The following is a 22,625-nucleotide window of genomic DNA, read 5'->3' as shown; positions in this document are numbered from 1 at the left end:
AGCTGCAGCCTGCTTACACCTTCAGTTTTCTACGTCTCGGTGCAAAGCTACTCAATATATTTGGATAATGCACAACGGCTTCATGAAAAGACAGACGATTAGTTGTTCTAAAGTCATTGTAACAAGGGATTCACTGAGCTCTCTGTGTGAGGCTGGAGATTGAGGGAGGAGAGGCAGGTCTAAAACACCAAAATGCATCACTTTTCCAGAAAACCATGAACTTTACTGCTTGTTCCAGCCTTGGACATCAAAAAGTCAGACCTGAAATAAATGTTAGCTACAAGCATCAGTCATGTACCTGACACTGGATCTCCTACCAAAGCTGAAACGCTGATTCCCGCTTATGGTAAACATGGACATTGTGCTCAACAGGTATAAAGAAGAGGAATCAAGAGGATCCAGTGTTATCCAGAGGGGGCAAGGGGAGACAGGAAGGCTTTGGGTTTGATATTTGGGCTTCCCTTAAAAGTGATCATGAAGAAAAAAGCAGAGGCCTGACATCTTGACTCCTACAGCTCTTCCATGGGAAAGAGAAAAGCTTCTATTGGAAGACTACACAACTTACAAGAAATCTGGACAGCAAGCTTCTCTGGAACAAATGCCAAGAGGGGGATGAATTATTCAGTGTGCAGGGACGTGTCATTCAGAGAATCAGGATGAAGAGAAGTATTTTTAGCTGTATAAGGATTTAAATACACACACACACACGTATATATACATGTGCACCCACCCCTCATCCCAGAGACAGGAACTGTCCATTTAAACCAGTCCCCTCTGGGAAACTGTGGGTGCTCCTCTGGCCTGCAGTGTTTCCCCCTGGGCAAGTGCCAAGAATGTGAGCTGGGAAGAGATGTCTGCTTTCAGACGCAGCCCGGACTTGGGGGCTTGCCTGCAACTCACAGCCCCCATCCTCTGATGACATGATTCACACCAACCCTGTCTGGTGCGGTCCCTGCCTCCAGGCTCCAAGTCCTGGGCTGCTGAAAACCCAGATTGTGAAATCAAATGACCCAAATGCTGAAGGGGTGAGGGGGAGTGAGGGAGGGCACCAAGAGAGAACCAGTTCTGCCTCTTCTTAATTACCAATCTCTGGAGGAACACAAACATTCCTGAATGTTTCACAACAGGCTCTCCTGGAAGAAGGGGCCCGGATGTGTTGCCTTGGAGACAGGTAGGGCTGTGTGGGATTACCTGTCCGGGAACGCGGGCCCCTGTCCTCTGTCCAGCTCCATGTCCCCACGACTGGCTGGCATTCGGTATTCAGACAGTGCGTCTTTTCTAAGGAGGCAGCTCAGAGGAGCGGAAAGCCTTCTGCCAAGTCTAACACTGGGTGGTGATTCTCTTGGGCCTGAAGAACGCGTAGCATATCTTTCATGTTCCTAGTGCTTCCCGAGCAATCTGAATGCTTCCCACAGTAACCTCTTTATGGCCAGCCAGCATGAGGCTGGCCCCCGACCGGGCTCTCGCCAGGGCCAGCTGGGAGGGATCGCTTTCTAAAGGGCCCTGAGGACCGCATGCCAAGAACTGTCCAAACTTTCAGCTGAACCTCTCCTCTCAACCCCAGGCACAATGGCCAGGCCAGCTCTTCCCGCCCTGGGGTGTTTCACACGCATGGTTCCCATAGCTCAGGACTGCACAGCTCCTGAGGAGATGCAGCCATCTCCGGACTGCGGCAGAGCCCCAGGCCACGCAGACCCTCGACTTCCACACCTGCAAGGCTGGGGTGGCTGGACGAAAGTCCAATCTTTGAAGCTTTCCTTTCTTCTTTGAATTCCATTTGGTTCAAACACCTTCATTCGTTCCTTAAACAAATCTGGGGATGAAAGTAATCACTGTCTCATAGTTGGTTAGGAGGGCTGAGCACATGAACCACAGCAGAATCTGAGCAAACTTCCAGCTACAGAAGTAGACAAAAGGACCCTGCCCTTACACCCCCGGCAGGGAGACATCCCAACCAGAAAGTGAATCCACAGGATCATTTCAGAGATTCGTGCTGTTCAGAAAAATACAACAGGGTAGTGGGATTAAGTAGAATGGTGGGGTAGGTTGGGGCAATCAAGGGAGGCTTCTCGGAGGAGGTAATCTTGGAGGGGCGACCAGATGGTGGGAAGCATCAGGAACAGCCAGTACAAAGGCTTTGGGGTGGGATGATGTTGATGTGAAGAACAGAAAAGAAAGCCACATGTGAGCCACATACGTCATAAGTGATGGAGTAGAGATAGACAGGGGCAGATGCTGGGTTTTTAGGACTTTGGGGTCCCTGTTAAGACTTTGAGAGCCATCCTAGTGTTGAGCTGCAGAGGGTGACCCAGAGAGGCTCTCTGAGTCACCCTCTCCTCATCTCCTTTCTCTCTGCTTTCCATCAGTCCTCCAAGCAACAAGAATTTATTCCCTGGACACAATAGACTGGCCCCATGCTAGGCATGACCAGAGCTCAGACATTTGAATAAGCCTTGTTTCTGCCTTCGAGAGCAGAGGCCTGGCCAAGCAGCTGAGGCTTACCCTTAAAGCAGGGAGTAGCTTATCCCTGTGACAGTATGTGTGGTGGTTATGCTACCTTAGGCTGCGAACCATGGGCAATGAGAGGATGCAGAGATAGTTAATAATAAGATGCTAGGTCATAGGCATCCCTGGCCACTCAGTGGTAAAGAGTCTGCCTGCCAAGGCAGGAAACAAGGGTTCAATCTCTGATCCAGGAAGATCCCACCTGCCACAGAGCAGCTAAGCTCATGGGCCACAACTACTGAGCCTGTGCTCTAGAACAAGGGAGCTGCAACTACTGAACCCACGTGCCGCAACTATTGAAGCCTGCATGCCCTCCAGAGAAGGCGATGGCACCCCACTCCAGTACTCTTGCCTAGAAAATCCCATGGACAGAGGAGCCTGGTAGGCTGCGGTCCATGGGGTTGCGAAGAGTCAGACACGACTGGGCGACTTCCCTTTCACTTTTCACTTTCATGCATTAGAGAAGGAAATGGCAACCCACTCCAGTGTTCTTGCCTGGAGAATCCCAGGGACAGGGGAGCCTTGTGGGCTGCCGTCTATGGGGTCACACAGAGTCGGACACGACTGAAGTGACTTAGCAGCAGCAGCAGCGTGCCCTACAGCCCTGGTCCACAATGGAAGAAGCCACTGTAATGAGAAGCAACGGGAGAGTAGCCCCTACTCGCCACAACCAGAGAAAGGCCCTTGCAGTAACCAAAACCCAGCTTAGCCAAAAATAAAAATGAATTAATTTTAAAACAAAAAGATGCCAGGTCCGCTGTACACATGTGAAAGAGCAAAGGGGTGGGAGAAGGGAGAGACTGAGAGGACGGGGCGTAGTCAGGGGAGGCCGGAAGAAGGAAGCAGTCCACGGAGGACGGTGGTCAGCTCCGGGGCTAATTAAGAGGCAGGGTAGCTGCTTCCCACCAAGGCTGAGGAACTGATGCTGGGGTGAAACCCACACCCTGCCTCTTCCACAGCCACAGGCGTGTCACCTAACCTTGTTAGGAGTTTCCTTCTCTGTGAAACTTAGAAGGTCCAATCTCATAAGGGTGTTGTGGGAATTAAATGAGATAACCCATGCAAAGTGCTTGGTACAGGGCCTGGCATGTAATAAGCCCTCAGTAAATGTGGGCTGTTAACGTGAACAGCGGAGAGACTTCCGTCCTCCCCGCTGTGAGAATTGTGTTATCTTTCACCTTCAGTTTGTTGGATATGTTTGCTATCACCATTCTCATCATCGCTGTCCCCATTTTTCATCTCAAGAGATATGAGTGGTGGTTAAAACTCACAAGCTCTAGAGTCAGCCACCTGGGTTGCAAGGCAGGCGGCCTCACTTACTCACTCTGTCCCGTTGGGCATGAACCCCTAACTTGCCTGAACCTGCTTCTTCATCTGTAGAGTGGGGATACTCAGAGTGACTACCTGGTTAAAATGAGCTATGCTGAGCCCCGGGCACACAGGGCTCCACCCACATTCACTTTCTTACCAGTTAGGTTTTACATCCTTTTCTAAAATTAATTTTTGGGGAGTGTATTTGCTTTATAATGCCGTGTTCATTTCTACTGTGCAGCAAAGTGAATCAGCTACATGTGTACACATATCCCCTCATTTTTTAATTTCCTTCCCATTTAGGTCACCACATAGCACTAGAGTAGAGTTCCCTGAGAGGTTTTATATTCCTTTCTACGATGAGGCAAAAACCTGTCCATGCTAATAGCCGTTAAATCCTGAACTGTATTCTACCACCTCCCTCCCTAGAGGAGCTGGGGTTGATTAAACTCCCTGGTTTTTTGGAAATTAAACCAGAGAAAGTTGAGGTGACAGGTGGATTGGCTTTGGCTCTCAAATTGTGTACTCCGAAGAAAGCATTCACACCAGCAATTTCCAAGTTCTCTTTCTCTTAAACCCCTCCCTCCCTCTACTCCCCAGACACCTGTCTTGACATTCTGGTTATCCCACCCCCAGACTTCCTTCCTTCCCTCCTTTGGTTGGGCTGGTTTATCCAGACGCTTTCTTGCTCTGGACACTCCCTCCCATTCCTGGAATTCTATGGGGAGGGGAGGTTCCAGACTGTTCCCCCTACCCGCTCTAGTCTTCAACCCAGGCTTCAACAAACCAGTGGCTCACCTCCCCCTGATAAATCTAGCCTTCACTCTGCCCTACCCCTCACTGAGTTCTTGGGATCATGCACCCCAGCCTTGGGTCTGTTTCCTTCCTTCGCCTCCATCCCCATGCCTCTCTGCCTACTCATGCCCAGACACCCTCCAGCTCACTGACACGGTGGTGACTGTGCTATTCCTCCAAATCTCACTTGCTGGAATTTAAGATTAAGATTCTGAGAAGCAAATTACGGGTTAGCAGAGCCAAGTCTGGCCTATAGATATGTTTGCTTGTCTACTATAATGTTGCACTTTTAAGAATGGAATTAGCCTGCCTTTTGAAGTCAGCCCCTCACTAGTTGCACACAGCCCCCTCTGCTCTCTAACGTGTTTCTCCTGCATCTTGTCTTATCAAGAGGCAGCCTATGTGCGTGCTCAGTTGCTAAGTTGTGTCTGACTCTTTGCAACCCCATGGACTAGACCAGCAGGCTCCCCTGTCTATGGGATTTTCCAGGCAAGAATACTGGAGTGGGTTGCCATTTTCTTCTCCTGGGGATCTTTCCAACCCAGGAATCAAACTCGAACCTCCTGTGTCTCTTGCATTGCAGGAGGATTCTCTACCACCATTCCACCCAGCAAACCCAACAAGAAACAGCACAGAGAAGTCATTAGGAGTACTTTAGAGCCAGACTCTCTGGGCTTTGACTGCCAGTGACCTTGGGCAAGATACTTAAACTCTCTTGGGCTCAGTTTTCACACTTGCAGAACAAGAGAAATAATAACATACTGATGGAGCACGCATTCTGTGCCAGGAATTGTTCTAAGCCCTGTACATATATTGACTCACTTGGACTTCATACCAACGCCATTCAGACCCACCTTACAGTGTTCTCTGAGGATTAGATGAGCTAATGGATGAAACAGCACTTTGGTACACAGTGTGTGCTCAACAAATGTCAGCAACACATTGTTATTTTCACTGCTGTTCAAATGAGGTGCCTGATGCAGGAGTATTAAAGAATGCTAAAACTGAATGTGATATCTGGGATCTGACAAGTCAAATCCTTGTTTCATTGGTGAGAAAACTGAAGCACAGAGAGAAAGACCTGAGCCGCCCAAGGACCCAGCAGCAAGGCTGAGACTAAAACCTGGGGACCAACCTCAGGCCTGCATCACTCGTGACACCAAGAGATAGAGTCAGCCTGGTGCTGAGTTTAGCTCCATTTGAGATGCAGTGATCACCTGAACAGCCCTCAAGAAACAGCTATTGGTAGTATTGCCCTATTATACTCAAAGGAGAATGATCGCTGGGCCAGAGCCCATGTTAAACTATGGAGTTCCCATTCATGGATAGATAAGGCTGGGACATGGGCCCTTCATCTTGCTTGCTTCCTCACTGAAGGGCAATTCTCTTGAACAAAGCACTGGGCATACATGCTCACCCCTCATCCAGCTTCTCCAACTCCACTCATTTCCAAATTGGGAATTAGGCTAAAGAGGTTCTGGCCCTATAGAAAAGGCCAAGAGAACCAAATGGAATTCCCAGTTCCATCCTCCTTAGCCATATAATCTTAGGCGTTCCTTCTCCAGTTCTAAGCCTGTTTCCCCATAGGTCTAAAATAAAGCAGTCAAGAGAATCTGCTCACAGGGCTCTAGTAGTGTTGAATGAGTTAGTACCTGGGAACAAGTCAGCAGAGCCCTTGGCATATGATGCTGGGCAGGCATGCAGAGCTCTTCCTTTTTGATTTGTTTTTAAATTTTTTGCAAGATCTTAGCTCCCTGACTAGGGATCAAACCATATTCACCCTTGCCAGGGAAGCCACAAGAGCTCCTCCTTTATGAATGTAGGGCCCTGAGGGCACTCAACCCCCAGCTTTGCCCTTTTCTAGTCTCAAGAACTGGGTGTCCAAGGGGTCCTCCCAGGTGCTGGTCTATCCAGGAGCTTCCAGTTCAAAGGACAAAGGCCACCGCCACCCTTCCCCGGAATCTGGCCCTTCCTGTTCCTTGAGTTCTGACCCTCACCCCAGCCATGCAGCCTGAGGAGCTGGTCCTTCCAGAAATAGAAATGGCCGTGAAGGGTTCTCTGGGATCCTGATCTGTGGCTCATTCCATGACTACATAGTTTAGGCAGAGCATTGGAAGGGGATCTGGGTTTCAATCCTGATGTGGCCACTAGATGAACCAGGCCCTTAGTCAAAGCACCGACCCTCTCTGGGCTTCCCATCTGCAAAACAAAGGAGTCGAAATGTCCTGTTTCTAAGGCCCCCTTTATCTCGCCAGTCCTTAAAGTCCAGGGCATTGTGAGGCTGCAATGAAACAAAACATCTTACTGGACCATGTGTTCTAAGTGAAATAAATCAAGCCTTTTATCTTCACAACATTTCTGTGAGGCAGATAGAGCCACCCTTATTTGACTACCAGGAAACTGATGTTCCAGTGTCATGTAACAATGATAATACAAGCTAAATCTCCCTGAGTGTTTACAAAGTACAGACACAGTTCAGGATCGCACACACAGACTCTGTCTCAGTGATTCTAAGCTGCACATTTTAAAATACATTTTAGCATCTCTGAGACTGGGATGTGTGTGAGCACTGCGGACATCTTTCAACAGTGTCAACCAGGCTGCGGTCCTGATGGAGCTGTCACTGCCCATGTGTGCACAGACATCAAAGGTGTCACAGGCTTGGGATGAAATCCCAGAGAAAACAGTGGAGCACTTTTAACCCCTAGGAACCACATGGTTGTGGGGAAGGGTGGAGGAGGCAGTGAACAGACATGTTTAGCAACATTCCCAAAGCAGGCGTGCAAGGGAGGCTCCCTCTGCATAGTTGCCTTGCTGGCCACAGAGCCCAGCACCACAGCTTTTGAGCTGCTCTGTGGGTCCTTTAACAAGGCTGCATCACCAACGCTCAAGGGCATCGAGGACAAGGATATCAGAAGCACAGACATCAATAATTCTGAGTTAAAAAATGACTCCAAAGAATTTGATTCAAAGTGAGAAAATGGATTAGGAACACTCGAGTTTTACCTTTTTTTAGGGATTCCTTTTTATTTTTGTATGAAAAAAGCAGTATGTGAGTTTTAAAAAAATCTGAAAGATTTGAGAAGTATGAAATAAACATTCTAGTTAATTTTAAAACATTGGGCCATAATTTAAATGGCAGCATTTTTCCTTTCTTCACTAAGATAAAATAATGGTACATCTTAAAATCAGTGCTAAGTTGATTAGTGTTAACAACCCCAAGCTGGAAACAGTCCAAAAGTCCATCAAGAGGGGAATGGATACATAGATCAGTACACGTGTACACTGGAATGTTACTCAGTGTACACTGGAATGTTACTCAGTAATACAAAGGAACAAACTATTAGCACAAACAATAACACAGATGAATTTCAGAAACATATTGGGCAAAAGAAACCAGCGGGGGAGAGAGACTATTCTGTACAATTCCATGTATGTAAAATTCTGGAAAATACAAACCAACCTATAAGGACAGAAAGCAGATCAGTAATTGCCTGGGGATAGGTAGAGGGAGAGAGGGGTTAAAGGCACAAAGAAAGTTTTGAGGGTGATGGGAATAGTTGTTATACTGATTATGAAAACAGGCTCATGGATGTATGTGTGCCTGTCAAAAGTCATCAAATTACACTCTTTAAATACATACAAGTTGGTGTGCTTTAATAATTCCTCAACACTGTTGTAAGAAAAAAAAATAAAAGAAAATCCCATATTTGATGTTTTGATGCTACATATTATCTTGTTTAAAATAATCTAAATACTATTATTAGCTCCATTTTACAGATGTGGAAACTGAGGCATAGGGAGGCAAGCTGGTACATGCTGGGACACTCAGTTTGTCAAGGGGCAAATCTAACTGGCTTCAAGCCTCAGCTCTGCCACTGAGTGACTGTGGCTAAGTCCCTTCCTCACTCCATTCCCATCATGAGGTGATGACACAGTGATTGATCACTAAGGGACCTTTCAGTACTGGGCTTCTAACACTGTGACCTGAGGACTTGTCCAAGGTCACACAGCCACAGAGGAATGGTTCCTCCTGGCACCCAGGTTTTCTGACTCTCCTCGATCCCCTGGTTCATAGGTACTTGTTCTCTGAACACTCCTTCTGACACCCCCTTGTTGTATACAGCAGTGATTCTCAGCCTTGAGCTGCAACACAATCCCCTGGAGAGTGAGGGCTTGTTAACTCACACAGAGCTTCATAGAGAGCTGTGACCCAGAGTTTCTGAATCTGGGACGCACTGAAAATCTGCATTCCCAACTTGCTCCCAGGGGATAACGATGCTTCTGGTCCCAGCACCCTACTCAGGACCCACTAGTGTACCACATCCCCTATCTCATAATTTCAGAAACTTTATTCTTCGCTTTTTTAGTGAATTTTTATTGGTGTATAATGGCTCAGTGGTAATGAATCTGCCTGCCAATGCAGGAGCTGCAGGAGACATGGGTTTGATCCCTGGGTTGGGAAGATCGAGAGGAGGAAATGGCAACCCACTCCAGTATTCTTGCCTGGAGAATCCCATGGACAGAGGAGCCTGGTGGGCTACAGTCCATGGGGTCACAAAGTCAGACATGACTGACTGAGCAAAATGCACATAGTTGCTTTACAATCTTGTGTTAGTTAGATAGCAAAGTGAATCAGTCATACGTATACATATGACCCCTCTTTTTTTAAACTTCCTTCCCACTGAGGTCACCAGAGCACTAGCCAGAGTTTTCTGTGCTGTACACATAGCAGTGTACACACGCCAATCGCAGTCTCCCAATCCCCCTTCTCATTCCCCTAGGACCACCAGCAGAAGCCCTTTCAAAGCTGAGCCATGCCTTTCACACTGAAGGAATTGTGCCAGAGCCCCGCAGAGGACACGGCGTTGCACCCGCTACTACTCTATGGGCTGTAGAAGCAGGGCAGGCCCAGGTTATTCATGCAAGCAGGCAGGGCCTTCCTAATACCTTCCCTAGATGCTGCGGTGGGGGAAGCACACGGCGGCATAGCCGGGCCATGTCTAAGGATCTCAGAACCTGCAGATGCCCAAGTGTTTGCTGACTACATCACAGCGGCTGGTGGACCCAGCCCAGAAGCTCGCCTCGCCTGTCCACCTGACTGCTATTTCTTTATTCTCCAAGACCGCAGAGGCCCACGGTGGCTGATTACAAGGGAGCTCTGCACAGGAGTTGAAGAGAAAATGGTTTTCACCTCTGAAAAGTACAACTGGAAGGGTTTATGTTTTCCTCCCAGCGTTTCCTTCTAAAGAAGAAAATAAACCCTTGTTCCCTGAAGGGAAGCCCTACCTGCGAGTCAGCGTTCAACACCAGAGGAGGAAGGCGCCTTCAGAGCTGAAGGCGGCTGAATTAAAGTCAGCAGCGAAACAAATAAGCAATTAAAATAGCTATTTTGGGAAGCCTTGGAAAGCAGCAGATACAATATGAATTATTCATTCACGCTGCCAGGATGACTTCTGGGCACTGTCCTCTGTGCTACGGTTCTCTTGCTCTTGTTCATTCAGCCGTTCAAGCACAGAGAGGGGACACAATACCCTGCCCTGCGACATGGGCGCCGAGCAAGTGTGTGCACGTGTGTGTGCATGCACGCACACACACGCACACACACACACGTACACACACGCGTGTCCTCCACAAAGAGGCCAGGTGGCTACTCCAGATGGTGAACCACATGGAAAAGAAACCCACAGGTTGGCAGACACCTTCAGCTCCCGTGCCAGGGGAGAATATATGAATTTCCAATTGGCCCAAGAGGGGTGTGTGTGTGTGTGTGTGTGGTCACACAAGCACATATGGCATGGGGAGTGAGTCACAGGCAATCACCTGTGCAGAACAAGAGAGAATGCATACAGTGTTTCTAATACTTCACAAGCTTCCCAGCTGCTCTGGGGTTGATTTGGGGACTCAGGAGGCAATGGGTGGGATCCGGACAATTAGTTGTGCATCACTCTGAGCCCACCCAAGGTCTGGACATAAAGGAGGAGTCCCCCAGGCTTGGTGGAGGGGCTCTATCTGGGCTCTGAAGCCATCAGTCCCCTCCTGCTGCCTGATTATAGAAGCAGTGCTGTGATCTCATACCTTATACCCATGCAGGAGACCTTGGACCAGTCCCTTCCCCTCTGTGGGCCTCAGCTTCCCCATCGATGAAAGCAGGGATATGAGCTCCATCTTAACTGATCCTTCCAGGTTTGACATTTCATGGCACCATTTTGTCCCAAAAATCGAGCATCGCAGAGATGATTTGCATGCTCCTGTTTTGACCCTTTAGCAAGTCAAAGCTTTTAAAGAATACTAACACACAGTACTTTACACGAGCTACTTGTCACTCAATTCTGATAACAGTCCCGTTAAGTGGTTCCCATGATGATCTCCCATCGTACACATGAGTACATGGAGCCTTAGAGAGAGATGTTAAGAGAATGACTGAGAATTTGGATTCAGGACTTAACTATGACTCAGAAAGTGAGTGGAGATAGTGACTCTATATAATTGGGAGGACAGAAGGGGAGTTTTTAAAACACCATGGAATTGAAAACTACCCTCTATAGCTTTAAACTATAAAGTCTAGTAAGAAGGGAAAATTAGGGGGCTATTTTTGCCCTGGCTACAAATATTAGGAATGGCTATTAGGAATGCTGTGGGTGAGGCTATGAGGGGGTGGTTGTCTGGGGAAGATAAAGAGAACAAGTTTTCAGTCAAAGTTTTTAGACAAACTTCTAAAAGTTTAGACAACCCAGGAGCAGAAGTCACAGCTGACAAAGGACAGGAGCGGTCAGAAGCACCCAGTTCCTAAAAGACAAGGGGCCTTTTAAAAACTTACAAACTTAACCCGCTGTCTTAAAGACAAATGCACAAATGCTCCAGTGACCAGCTGCTGTTCTGACCTGACCCAGGTGGGAAGATTTACACTCAAAGATGCTCAAGGCAACATTAGTTATCGTAGGAGGGAAAAAATGTGCACAGCCTCAACATCTGTAGGGAATGAACAGGTAGAAAATTTCGGTTACAATCATTCAAGCAGTTGTTTGAAATATATGCTCAGGAAGCATTTGAATGATAAAAGGGAGAAGGCTTATAGTACAGAATTGAAAAGAAATTAAAAGCAGGATACAAAACTGTGCATGCAGCGTAATCTTACCTGCCTGCACCTAAAAAGGAAATGACCATAAGGAAAAACGCCAAGATGTTGACAGTGTTTGCCTTTCACTGGTGGGGTTGGGGTTGGGGTTGGTTGGTTTGTTCATTTGTTTTTGCTGCTTTCATAACCAGTGATAAGGCAAAACCCCCCAAACCACCAAGTATATTTTTCAGCCCCGCTATCCAGAACCTCTTACTCCCTCTTTATAAAAAAAGTCATTTGAAAATGAATCCTAATTTTCCTCTTATAGAGAAGTTCAGAGTATAGGAAAGCACTAAAATAGTGAATGAAGACAAGCCTAAACGGTAGTTTTGTGAGGGGCCCTGGTTTGACCCCTGGTCAGGGAACTAGATCCCACATGCCAAAACTCAGACCCGGCACAGTCAAACAAATATTTTTTGAAAAGAAAAAGTGGGGCCATGAAGCAGCATGGAAGCCAATGAGTCACCCCAGCACAGCCGTGGTCTATCTGCCAGGGGAGAAACAGAGGCTGCCTCCTGGGTCTCCTCTCTAAAGCTGGAGACCCCAGAAGGGACCAGCCTGGGAGCTCGTCTAGAGACTGATGGGAAAGGCCCTGAGGATATGGGAAAATCATTACTAGATACTCTCCCTGCCAACACCTGGGTATGAAGAACCTTGGGAAAAAAACGAACCATTACCAATCACCCCAAAGGAAGTTTCGCTGGAGGAGGGCTCCTACTGCTAAGTCGCTTCAGTCGTGTCTGACTCTGTGCGACCCCATAGACAGCAGCCCACCAAGCTCCCTTGTCCCTGGGATTCTCCAGGCAAGAACACTGGAGTGGGTTGCCATTTCCTAGTAGAGGATAATAAACAGGGGGCAGCTTGGAATATTTTGTGTGTCGAATAGAAAGTTGATAGAGATCAGGCCACAACCTGTGATAAGACCATGGTTAGAATACTCAGCAGCAGGGGCTGCTAAAACAACCCTCACCCCAGTCTCTCTGCCCCGAGAATGTTCTGGCCGAGGAAAAAATGGTAGCAGCTTCCTGCTGCTGCTGGTAAGGACACAACTCCCAGATCACCCAGTGCAAACTGCACGCTATTTCATGTGATCCGTGCCTTTGTCATCGCTGTTCCTTCTGCCCAGAACACTCCTTCCTTCCACCCTCTTTCCCTCCCTTCCCCACTGCCCCCTCCTTTTTAAACAATATATGTACTTCTTTGTCTGTTTATATATCCACCACTTCCAGAAGTTTCATGAGGATCTGAGCGGTGTCTTACTCATCGCCGTAACTTCAGCATCTTACATGAGTAGACACTGAGGGAATGTTCACTGAGTGAATAAATGTACTTACAAAAGAGCAAGAAGAGGGAAATGGTTCCTGGGAATTCCCCGCAGGGTTCAGAGCGAGGTTCGCCAGGTTCCAAGTCAGGCTTGACTCAACAAAAGAATTTGTGAGCTGGTCCTCAGAGTGCCTTTGCATTCTTGACCCTATTTGATTCTCAAATAACCATCACAAAAGCAGCATCATTATTGTCTTGACTATTCCTCCATTTTACGAAGGAGCAAACCATCACTCAGAGCCGCTCCTCAGCCGACAGGGCTCCCAAGACCCTGGTTTGTGCCGGGACTGGACCTGGCCCACCGCTCAGTCCCCTCCACCCTGAACTGTTGCATAGCTCCCTCCGCTCGTTCCCAGCTGGTAGCTGGAGACGCGTGGCAACGGGCAATTCTCCTTCTCCCGGGCCGTGGATTACCCCCTGGGTAGCGGAGGGGGGCTCGCCTCCTACTCCCTGCCACTCTCGCTAGCGTAATCATCACCATGCAGAAGCGGAATTGCCCCTGACACGTGCAGGCCTTGGAGGGCTCTGCTCAGAAGTCCTGGGAGGAGGAGGTGACCCTCGGGGGCGGAAACAACCCTTGGGGATTATCTCTGAGGACTGGTTGTTCAGGAGCCTCTGCTGACTCCATCACTACACAAGCTCCCCAGGTCAGAGCGGGGGTGGGTGGGTGAGGGGCGGAGCGGGGGGTGGCCTGGGAATGTTCCCATCAGCTGACTTAGAAGACCCTTGCCTGATACTCAAGCACTTCAACTACTTTTCCACAGACATCAACACAGAGTGGCCCAGAGCCTTAATTAGGTCAGGGGAGCGGGCAAGGGTTTGGGGACCACAGAGGCTTGGGTCCCCACTTGTGAGATCTTGTGCCAGATTCTTCACCTCTGCAGGCTGCACACAGCTGGCTCCCCACCATTCTGCACAGAACAGGGCTCATGAAGTATGCACTCCATCGCTTCTCTCTACTTTTTCTCCTGAGTGAAGCCTTCCAAGAAATACGCTTTTTAAGCTATTTAACAAGTCTGATCAGTAGAAATCATGCGGCAAGATTTCGTGGTGGAAAAAGAACATATTTGGGTCTAGTATCAGTGGAAGAGGGCTTCCCTGGTGGCTCAGATGAGAAACAATCTGCCTGCAATGTGGGAGGCCTGGGTTCAATCCCTGGGTCGGGAAGATTCCCTGGAGGAGGGCGTGGCGACCCACTCCAGTATTCTTGCCTGGAGAATCCCATGGACAGAGGAGCCTGGCAGGGTCTCAAAGAGGTGGGTACAACTGAAGTGTCTTAACATGCATGCACACATGTACCAGTGGAAGAACCAGGCTCCTTCCCTTCTGGCTCACTCTCCATGTCTTACACAGATGGGGACACTCATCCTTGAGTTTCGAGCTTTTCACAGTCCATGACCTAGTAGTCCATGACCACAATCCTTCGGCAGCTGGATTTCCGAAAGTCCCCAGATGGCGCCCATTTGTTCTCTTTGGGGTCTCCAAGGAAACCATCACCTTCTTGCTGTCCCTCTTTCGTCTGGCCCTTAGCTCCCCACCCACCCCCTGCCTCTGCCCTTCCTACACTGCAGTCCCCATTCCTCACTCCTCCAGCTTTGGCTTCCTCAGTTCTTCTACTGCCTCCTTCATGCTCACCCTTTACCCCATAGAAAACTCCAAAGAAGTCCAACCTTGTCCGTCTACTGCTTCAATCCCTAGAAAGTCTGGCCACCCAAACTAGAAAGAAACCCAAACTAGAAAGAAACCCTAACTTTGGCTGTGGCCCAGCCCCCTGCCTATCTCTCCAGCCTTATTCAGTTCCTGGAACTCAACAGCCTAATTCCCACCCCTCAGCCTCAGCTCACACAGCTCCCTCTGCCCAGGATGCCACTGCCTGTCCCTGTCCACAGTCTGTCCACTGTTTGCCCACTGTTCGCATGGCTGTTGCCTTCTGTCCATCAGCTCTCAGCCATAATACCATCTCTAAGATGCCTTCCCAGGCAGCCTTGTTGACTGTCTGTCTGTCCCACTCCCACAGAGTCAGTCTGTGCTCACCACTGGCTCCCTAAGGTGGAGCAGAGTTAGCTGATGGCCCTATTGTCTGCTGAATGAATGAGACAGAGGACTTGTGAGTACCCCTTTCTCCCCAAGGGGAAAGGTTTCGAGTTTATTTTTTTGTCTTTGTTTTCCTTTACCCTCCCTCCAGAGGCACAGTCCCTGAGCCCAACACTTACCAAGCCAGCACCGGGACTCCCGCAGAGTCCAGGGCCTCCAAGCACAAGGGCCCACTCCAGGGTGTTAGAGGTTTACCCATGAACCTCAATGCCCTTCGCACAGCCCATAGCAAACTGGAAATTGCCCAAGAACAGGCCCGAGAACCCTCTTTGAGAAGGCTTTGAACTGACAGGGGGCCAGAACAGCGTATGAGGGAGAAACTCGCTGATGGAGGGGATGACATGGGCCTCTGGAAACATCTCTCTGTGGACTGGCAGAAGTCAGATCCTTGAACTGGGTCCATGATGAATACCTGAGGGTCCTATAGACTTCAGGAATTGTGGTTTATTTCTGTACCTACTGCTCATGTTGGGCATACCCTGGGCTCTCACAGGATGGAGGAAAGAATGTGTTTTTTTTTTTTTTTTAAAGTAGGGCTTCCCAGGTGGTGCAGTGGTAAATAATTCACCTGTCAGTGCAAGAGACACAAGAGACGTGGGTTTGATCCCTGGGTTGGGAAGATACCCTGGGGTAGGAAATGGCAACCAACTCTAGTCTTCTTGCCTAGAAAATTCCATGGACAGAGGAACCTGGCGGGCTATAGTCTGTGTGCATACTACTTCGCTTCAGTCCTGCCCAACTCTTTGCAACCCCATGGACCGAAGCTCACCAGGCTCTTCTGTCCCTGGGATTCTCCAGGCAAGGACACTGGAACAGGTTGCCATTTCCTTCTCCAGGGGATCTTTCTGACCCAAGGATCGAACCCATGTTTCTTATGTCTCCTGCACTGGCACGCAGGTTCTTCACCACTATTGCCACCTGGGGCTATAATCAATGGGGTTGCAAAGAGTCTGACATGACGGAGTAACTGAGTGCACAAGCTAAAATATATTTCAGAAATTTATTGAAATAGTTGAAATGTTACTTTTCCCTAGAGAACAAGCAAACCAACGTAAAAGGATTCAACAATGAACCCTGACTTATGTCTCCTCGACGGTGAAGGTGAAGTCTCTCAGTCATGTCCGACTCTTTGTGACCCTGCGGACTGTAGCCTACTAGGCTTCTCCGTCCATGGGATTCTCCAGGCAAGAATACTGGAGTAGGTTACCATTTCCTTCTCCAGGGGATCTTCCCAACCCAGGGATCGAACCCAGGTCTCCTGCATTGGAGGCAGACGCTTTAACCTCTGAGCCACCAGGGAAGCTGGTGGTATTGATATTGAAAAAACAGAAGAAAACACATTAGCCTTTGGAGGAGCCTGAACTAATGTGTGTAAAATACCTTTTACACAGTTATTATGTGCCCAGCACTGAATACTGTATATGACCTTACGTGTGTGTTGTGCTAAGTCGCTTCAGTCATGTCCAACTTTTGGCGACCCCATGGACTATAGCCCCCTGGGCTCCTCTGTCCATGGGATTCTCCAGACAAGAATACTGGAGTGAGTTGCCATGCCCTCCTCCAGGGATATGAACTTACAGCCAGCTGGAAATAAACACAAATGTTCATTCAAGCACAATAATATATATGAAGGCATGAAAACAACGAAGACATTGTTTAAAATGAAACTTTCATGAAAGGGGCCACAGGATTCAAAGAAAGAAGAGCCCTGCAGGCTGGCAGCTCCAAGGAGGTTCCCAAAAGGAAGCAGGAAGTAGCCTGGGTCCTGAAGGGCAGCACTTGGAGTAGGCACAAGTAAATAACAGAGTAGATCTTCAGCCTTCACAATGAGACAGGCAGCGCAGCAGAGGAAACAAAGGCTGGCCCGAGGGCACACAGCTAAAGAGGAACAGCCCCCAGGCCAGGAGGCTTCTGTAGGGGAGGTGCAGCAGCCCTAATTCTTTGGGCTGGAAAGATGGAGCAAAGTCAGAGCAGCGTGATGCCAAGAACAAGGCTGTCGCATGTTTGCACATCAATAGCATCTTGTCTCTTTACTTAAGGAGTTCACCTGCAAAGGGCAAGACCTACCTTAGGGTCTGGAAGAAAATTCTAGAAGGAAGAGCCAGGCTGGTCACGGGGCTGCTCTAGGGAAGCCCAGGGAGGAGGAGGAAAGGCTGGTGAGGGAGGTGAGCATTCCCGCAGAGGTGCGCCTGCGGTGCCCCAGGGGTGAGAGGCCGCTCAGAGGGGGCTGCCCTGAGCCCTCTAGAAGGGCCCAAAACACTCAGAAGGGTTTCCACATGGGAGCGAGGCTGCTGACGGAATGGATGGGGCGTGGCTGTCAGAGCCCACAGGCCTGGATTCAAGTGTAAGTTAACTCACTGATCCACTGGTCAGTCAGTCACCTCCATCATAATAACAACAGTTCTCATTAATACAGCATAACTGTCTGGCAGGTGTTGACCTATGAGCTCCAAGTGCGAACTCAGTTTAATTCTCCCAGCAATCCAGTGAGAAGATACTATTTGGTGTCATTAAGGATTATTGTCTGTATTTTAGATGGAAGTTGAGGCATGAAGACCTAGAGCCAGTTACTTGAGGTTCTACAGCAGGAAGGCAGCAGAGCTGAACCCGGGCCATTCATAACACCAATGAGTAAATCAGGGAGTGAAAATATGAATACCTTGCAAAGTTATTTTGACAATCAGAAAAAAAAAAGTCTGGAAGACTCAGGAATCAAGCTGGAGCTCAATGAGTGATACTTAAGCAATCACCAGATAAACCCAAAACCCAGGTAAGGCCTGGTCAAAGGAAATATCTGCCAAGGGATACTGTGTGGTTCTCTGAAATAAATGTTATTTCAGTGGCTGGGAGAATATCCCATTTGTCAGATGATGAAAATGAGGCTCAAGGAGGTTATCTTGCTTAGGGTCCCAGAGTCAGGAAGCAATAGGAATGGGAGGCCAACCGTGTCTCCACTGTAAGTGCATCTGGAATGTTATTTTTCAAGCCGTGTTGGGTAATGTTTATTGAGTGCTTGCCTGTGCCAGACCATGTGCTCAGCGCTTTGTGAGCATTGTCTCATTCTACGTTGCCAGCTAGCCTCCGAGGTGGGTATTCGGATGACCCCAATGCACGGGACAGAGGGGCCCTGGGAAGCCACAGCTGCGGGGTCTGAACCCACAGGGGCTCCTGTAGCTACACCAGCAGCACCTCCAGAACGCCTGGGCAGAGCACGTGTACCAGCGGCCCCTCCAGAGCGCCTAGGCAGAGCACGTGCACCAGTGGCCCCTCCAGAATGCCTGGGCAGAGCACGTGCACCAGCGGCCCCTCCAGAGCGCCTCGGCAGAGCATGTGGAGCAAGCCCGGGTGTCCTGGGGAGAGCATGCAGGAAAGAGCAAGTCACTGGGCAGACACCCTGGTCTCAGCTGTGAGGGGAGAGCTGATAAACAGCACCATTAGGATCAGAACAAACGCAGACAGGACACACGACCGGCCAGGTGGCACCGGGCGCAGGCATAGCACGCCTGTGGGTGGGCCTCCATGCTGCTCTCCAGCCCCTGCCCCCCACCCCCCGCCTGCGATGTCCCGCCCCCTTCTCTGGGGGTGAGAATCCTCCCCAGACTCCTAGGGGCACACCCTCTTCTCAGCTCCCACAGCACATCACCTGAACCCCTCCTTCTGTCACGCCCTGCCTTGGAGCACTTTGCTTTGTACCTGCCCTCTCTCCCACTAGACTGGAATTTGCTTCAGGGCACAGTTTGCATTGGATTCCCTTCTGAATTCCACCAGTATTTCACTTTTCCCATGTGAATATGATGCTTTTCGGTGGCACACAGGACAGTGTTATGTGGCATACATAAAAGGCAGGACTAGGCAACAGCTCTTTCAGTGAGAAGGTGAATTCCTTGTCAATCCTCTTTCGGTTTTCCAGAACTGATCTAGAATAGAGCCTCAAAGAGCTACCATATGACTCAGCAATCCCCTTCCAGGGCATATACTCTGAGAATACCACAATTCAAAAAGATACATGCATCCCAATGTTCACTGCAGCCCTATTGACAATAAACAGGACATGGAAGTGACCTAAATGTCCATTGTCAGAGGAATGGATAAAGAAGACAATGGAATATTACTCAGCCATAAAAAAAGAAAAAACACAGTGTCATTTGCAGAGACATGGATGGACCTAGAGACTGTCACACAGAGTGAAGTAAGTCAGAAAGAAAAACAAGTATCATATAGTATCACTTACATTTGCACTCTAGAAAAATGGTACAGAGGAACTAATTTGCAGAGAGCAAACTTACAGACACCAAGGGCGGGGGCGGGGGGGGGATGAACTGGGAGATTGGGATTGACATATATATACTACTATGTATAAAGCAGATAACTAATGGGAACCTGCTGTATAGCTCAGGAAACTCTATTCAGTGCTTGGTGGTAACCTAAATGGGAAGGAAATCTAAAAAAAGAGGAGATATTCGTATATGTATAGTTGATTCACTTTGCTGTACAGTAGAAAGTAACACAATATTGTAAAGCAACTATATTCCAAAAAAATTTTTAAAAGATAGAGTCTCAGTCTGATGATACAGTGTCTTTCACAACTCCAATAGCTGGCAAGCTTCCCTTTTAAGAAAAAGAGATCAGATACAGGTTCAAACCTATCAGCTAGGGACTGATACCATAATTTTGCTTCCATTGGCTTTTGCCAACAATTGAGAAGTGGGAAATGGCAGAGAGCACACCTATGTGAACGGCAAACTAGAAAGACAGCAGGCTCATGACTGTAGTTTGAGAAACCCCGATTTAACTTGGTGCCTGAGATGTCTTAGATGTTAACAAACATGTGTTGAGCGAATAGTTGAGAAATCTGACGGGCAGAAGAATGAGTGAATGGATGAGTGAATGATCATAATGACAGGCTCTCCTCTACTTCCCTACCTCCTGTTCTGTCCTTGGCCAGAGAGGATTCGTCTTTGAGTGGATGAGAGGAGAGCATTTGCTGGAAAGGAGGGATCAGGGGACGTGGGAAAGTCAGTCCAGAAGAGAACTCTCAGCTTCTGTCCAGGTGCCCATCTCCATGTAGGAAGCCTCCTTAAGGACCAGGCCCTGGGAACCCCCAGGGGAAGGCATGGAGGACAGTGGGAGCTTTACCACCAGGCACCCATTTCTGCCTTTTTAGTGGGTGTATTGCAAATGTCCTGGGGAAATCACCTCTCCAGGATTCTTAGTCCGTGTACTTAGTTGGGGAGTTGATTTCAGCCGAGCTCTAGAGATAGACATTTGATGTGGGCCTGCCCAAACCCCATTCTATGCCACTGAATGTTGACTCCTGGTTCAGAGGCAGGCAAATGACCCTTCTTTATGAGCCAGTATGATTAGATCCCAGGACTTCTGTCTGAGCCATGAAGGAAGAAGATTCTTTTTGTACTTGTCTTGAATCCTAGAAGCCCGTCATGTGGAAACTGACAAGGAAGTCAAGAGGGTAGCAAATGCAGTCAGGAGACAGACAGAACCCAAGACCTGAGGGCAGTACCGGAGCCTTGGAGCTGACAGCCTCTCCTCCTGGACTTTCCCAGTACATCCCAAATCCACCCCTATAGTATTTAATGTCCAGCGTGGCTGAGGGCCACCACCTCCTGGAAGATCGACCTGGAAAAGCAGGTATTAAGCAGCACAGGTGAAGAGCTGACATTTGGAGGGGCTTGCAAGATGGGGCCTGTGTCCTTTCTGCAGGTTAAATGTTGACTACTGCTTTAGGAAGCAAAGGCACTAGGGAGGATGCTTCTGGTCACCGAGTTAGGGCTGGTGGAGCTCCTGGTCCAGACCAACTCTTCCAAAAGCAGGAGGGTTTGGAAGAGCCTGGCCCAGTGGGTAGAAGGTTGTCAACCCCACTCCCTGCTCTGCCTTCTGTCTGCAAACAGAAGCAAAGGAAAGAAGAGCCAGTTAAATCCGGCGGTGGCTGGTGGCGGGGGGGGGGGGGGGGGGGGGGGGGGGGGGCAGCGGTCACACTCCTTGAGCTACAGGCCTGTGCTGGGAGCAAGGCTGCTTGGCAGAGTGGAATGGGAGGCAGCAAGCTTTTACAGAGAAGAGGAAAAGGGGGTCTTTGAGCTTCATGTTGGAAAACATTTAAACCAAAGCAAACAAAATGAAAATAATATCCTCCCTAGGGACTTCCCTGGTGGTCCAGTGGCTAAGATTCTGCTCGCCCAATGCAGGAGGCCCAGGTTAGGTCTCTGGTCAGGGAACTGGATCCCACATGCCACAGCTAAACTAAGACCTGGTGCAGCCAAATACATATTTTTTTTAAAAAAAGCAAAACACCTCCCCAGTTTTGTAAGGTAGGAGATGCTGTATACAGAAGGAGCGGTCAGGAGGCTGGCTCAGAAACGGGTGTGCATGAGAAGACCTGGGCAGGGGTGCCAGAAACCTAGGCGGCTAAGAGCACCTGCCCTCTGTGAGTGAATGAATGACTCTGCAGGGCCCTGTGACAGTCATGGGGCCTCAGGAGCAAAAGGCCTTTTAGAAAGCATCATGTCCAGGCCTCCCACTGTGGAGAAGAGGAAAACGACAGAGGGAGTGAAAGTGACTTGGCTGTGGTCACTCGATGGTACAGCTGAGAGGAGGAGCCAGCTCATTGCTCCCGTCACCAGTCCTAGAACTCAGGGCATGTCTGTTAGCCTCTCCATACCTCAGTTTTCTCTGTAAAATGGGAATAACAGTAGTCCCCCCCTCATGGGAGGACTGGGAGGCTCACAGGACACAGAATATATAATACTGGGCAGTCGCTCAGTCATGTCTGACTCTTTGCAACCCCATAGACTGCAGCACACCAGGCTTCCCTGTCCTTCACCATCTCTTGGAGTTTGCTCAAACTCATGTTCACTGAGTTGATAATGCCATCCAACCATCTCATCCTCTGTTGCCCTCTTCTTACCCTGCTTTCAATCTTTCCCAGCAGCAGGGTCTTTTCCAGTGAGTCAGCTCTTTGCATCAGGTGGCCAAAGTATTGAAGCCTTAGCTTCAGCATCAGTCCTTCCAATAAATATTCAGGGTTGATTTCCTTTAGGATTGACTGGTTTGATCTCTTTGCTGTCCAAGGGACTCTCAAGAGTCTTCTCCAGCACCACAGTTTGAAAACATCAATTCTTCAGCGTTCAGCCTTCTTTATGGTCCAACTCTCAAATTTGTACATGACTACTGGAAAAACCACAGGGCTTCCCTGATGGCTCAGACGGTAAAGCGTCTGCCTACAATGCGGGAGACCCAGGTTCGATTCCTGGGTCGGGAAGATCCCCTGGAGAAGGAAATGGCAATCCACTCCAGCACTCTTGCCTGGAAAATCCCATGGACAGAGGAACCTGATAGGCTACAGTCCATGGGGTCACAAAGAGTCGGACACGACTGACTGACTTCACTTTCACTTTCACTGGAAAAACCATAGCTTTGACTATACAGACCTTTGTTGGCAGAGTGATGTTTCTGCTTTTCAATA

General features: G+C 48.9%; 1 protein-coding gene and 1 non-coding gene across 2 annotated transcripts in view; both read right to left on the bottom strand.

Annotated features, from left to right (window-relative positions):
• The window catches only part of WWC1 (WW and C2 domain containing 1), a 156,192-nt gene that overhangs the window by 82,772 nt on the left and 50,795 nt on the right, over positions 1-22,625 (bottom strand). The gene's annotated exons all lie outside the window — the stretch shown is intronic.
• On the bottom strand, positions 16,377-16,448 carry TRNAW-CCA (transfer RNA tryptophan (anticodon CCA)). The gene has a single exon. It is a non-coding gene; the product is annotated as a tRNA-Trp (tRNA).

Source organism: Ovis aries, chromosome 5 (genome assembly GCF_016772045.2).
Source record: "Ovis aries strain OAR_USU_Benz2616 breed Rambouillet chromosome 5, ARS-UI_Ramb_v3.0, whole genome shotgun sequence".
NCBI lineage: Eukaryota > Metazoa > Chordata > Mammalia > Artiodactyla > Bovidae > Ovis > Ovis aries.
This window is presented reverse-complemented; position numbering and strand designations above follow the sequence as displayed.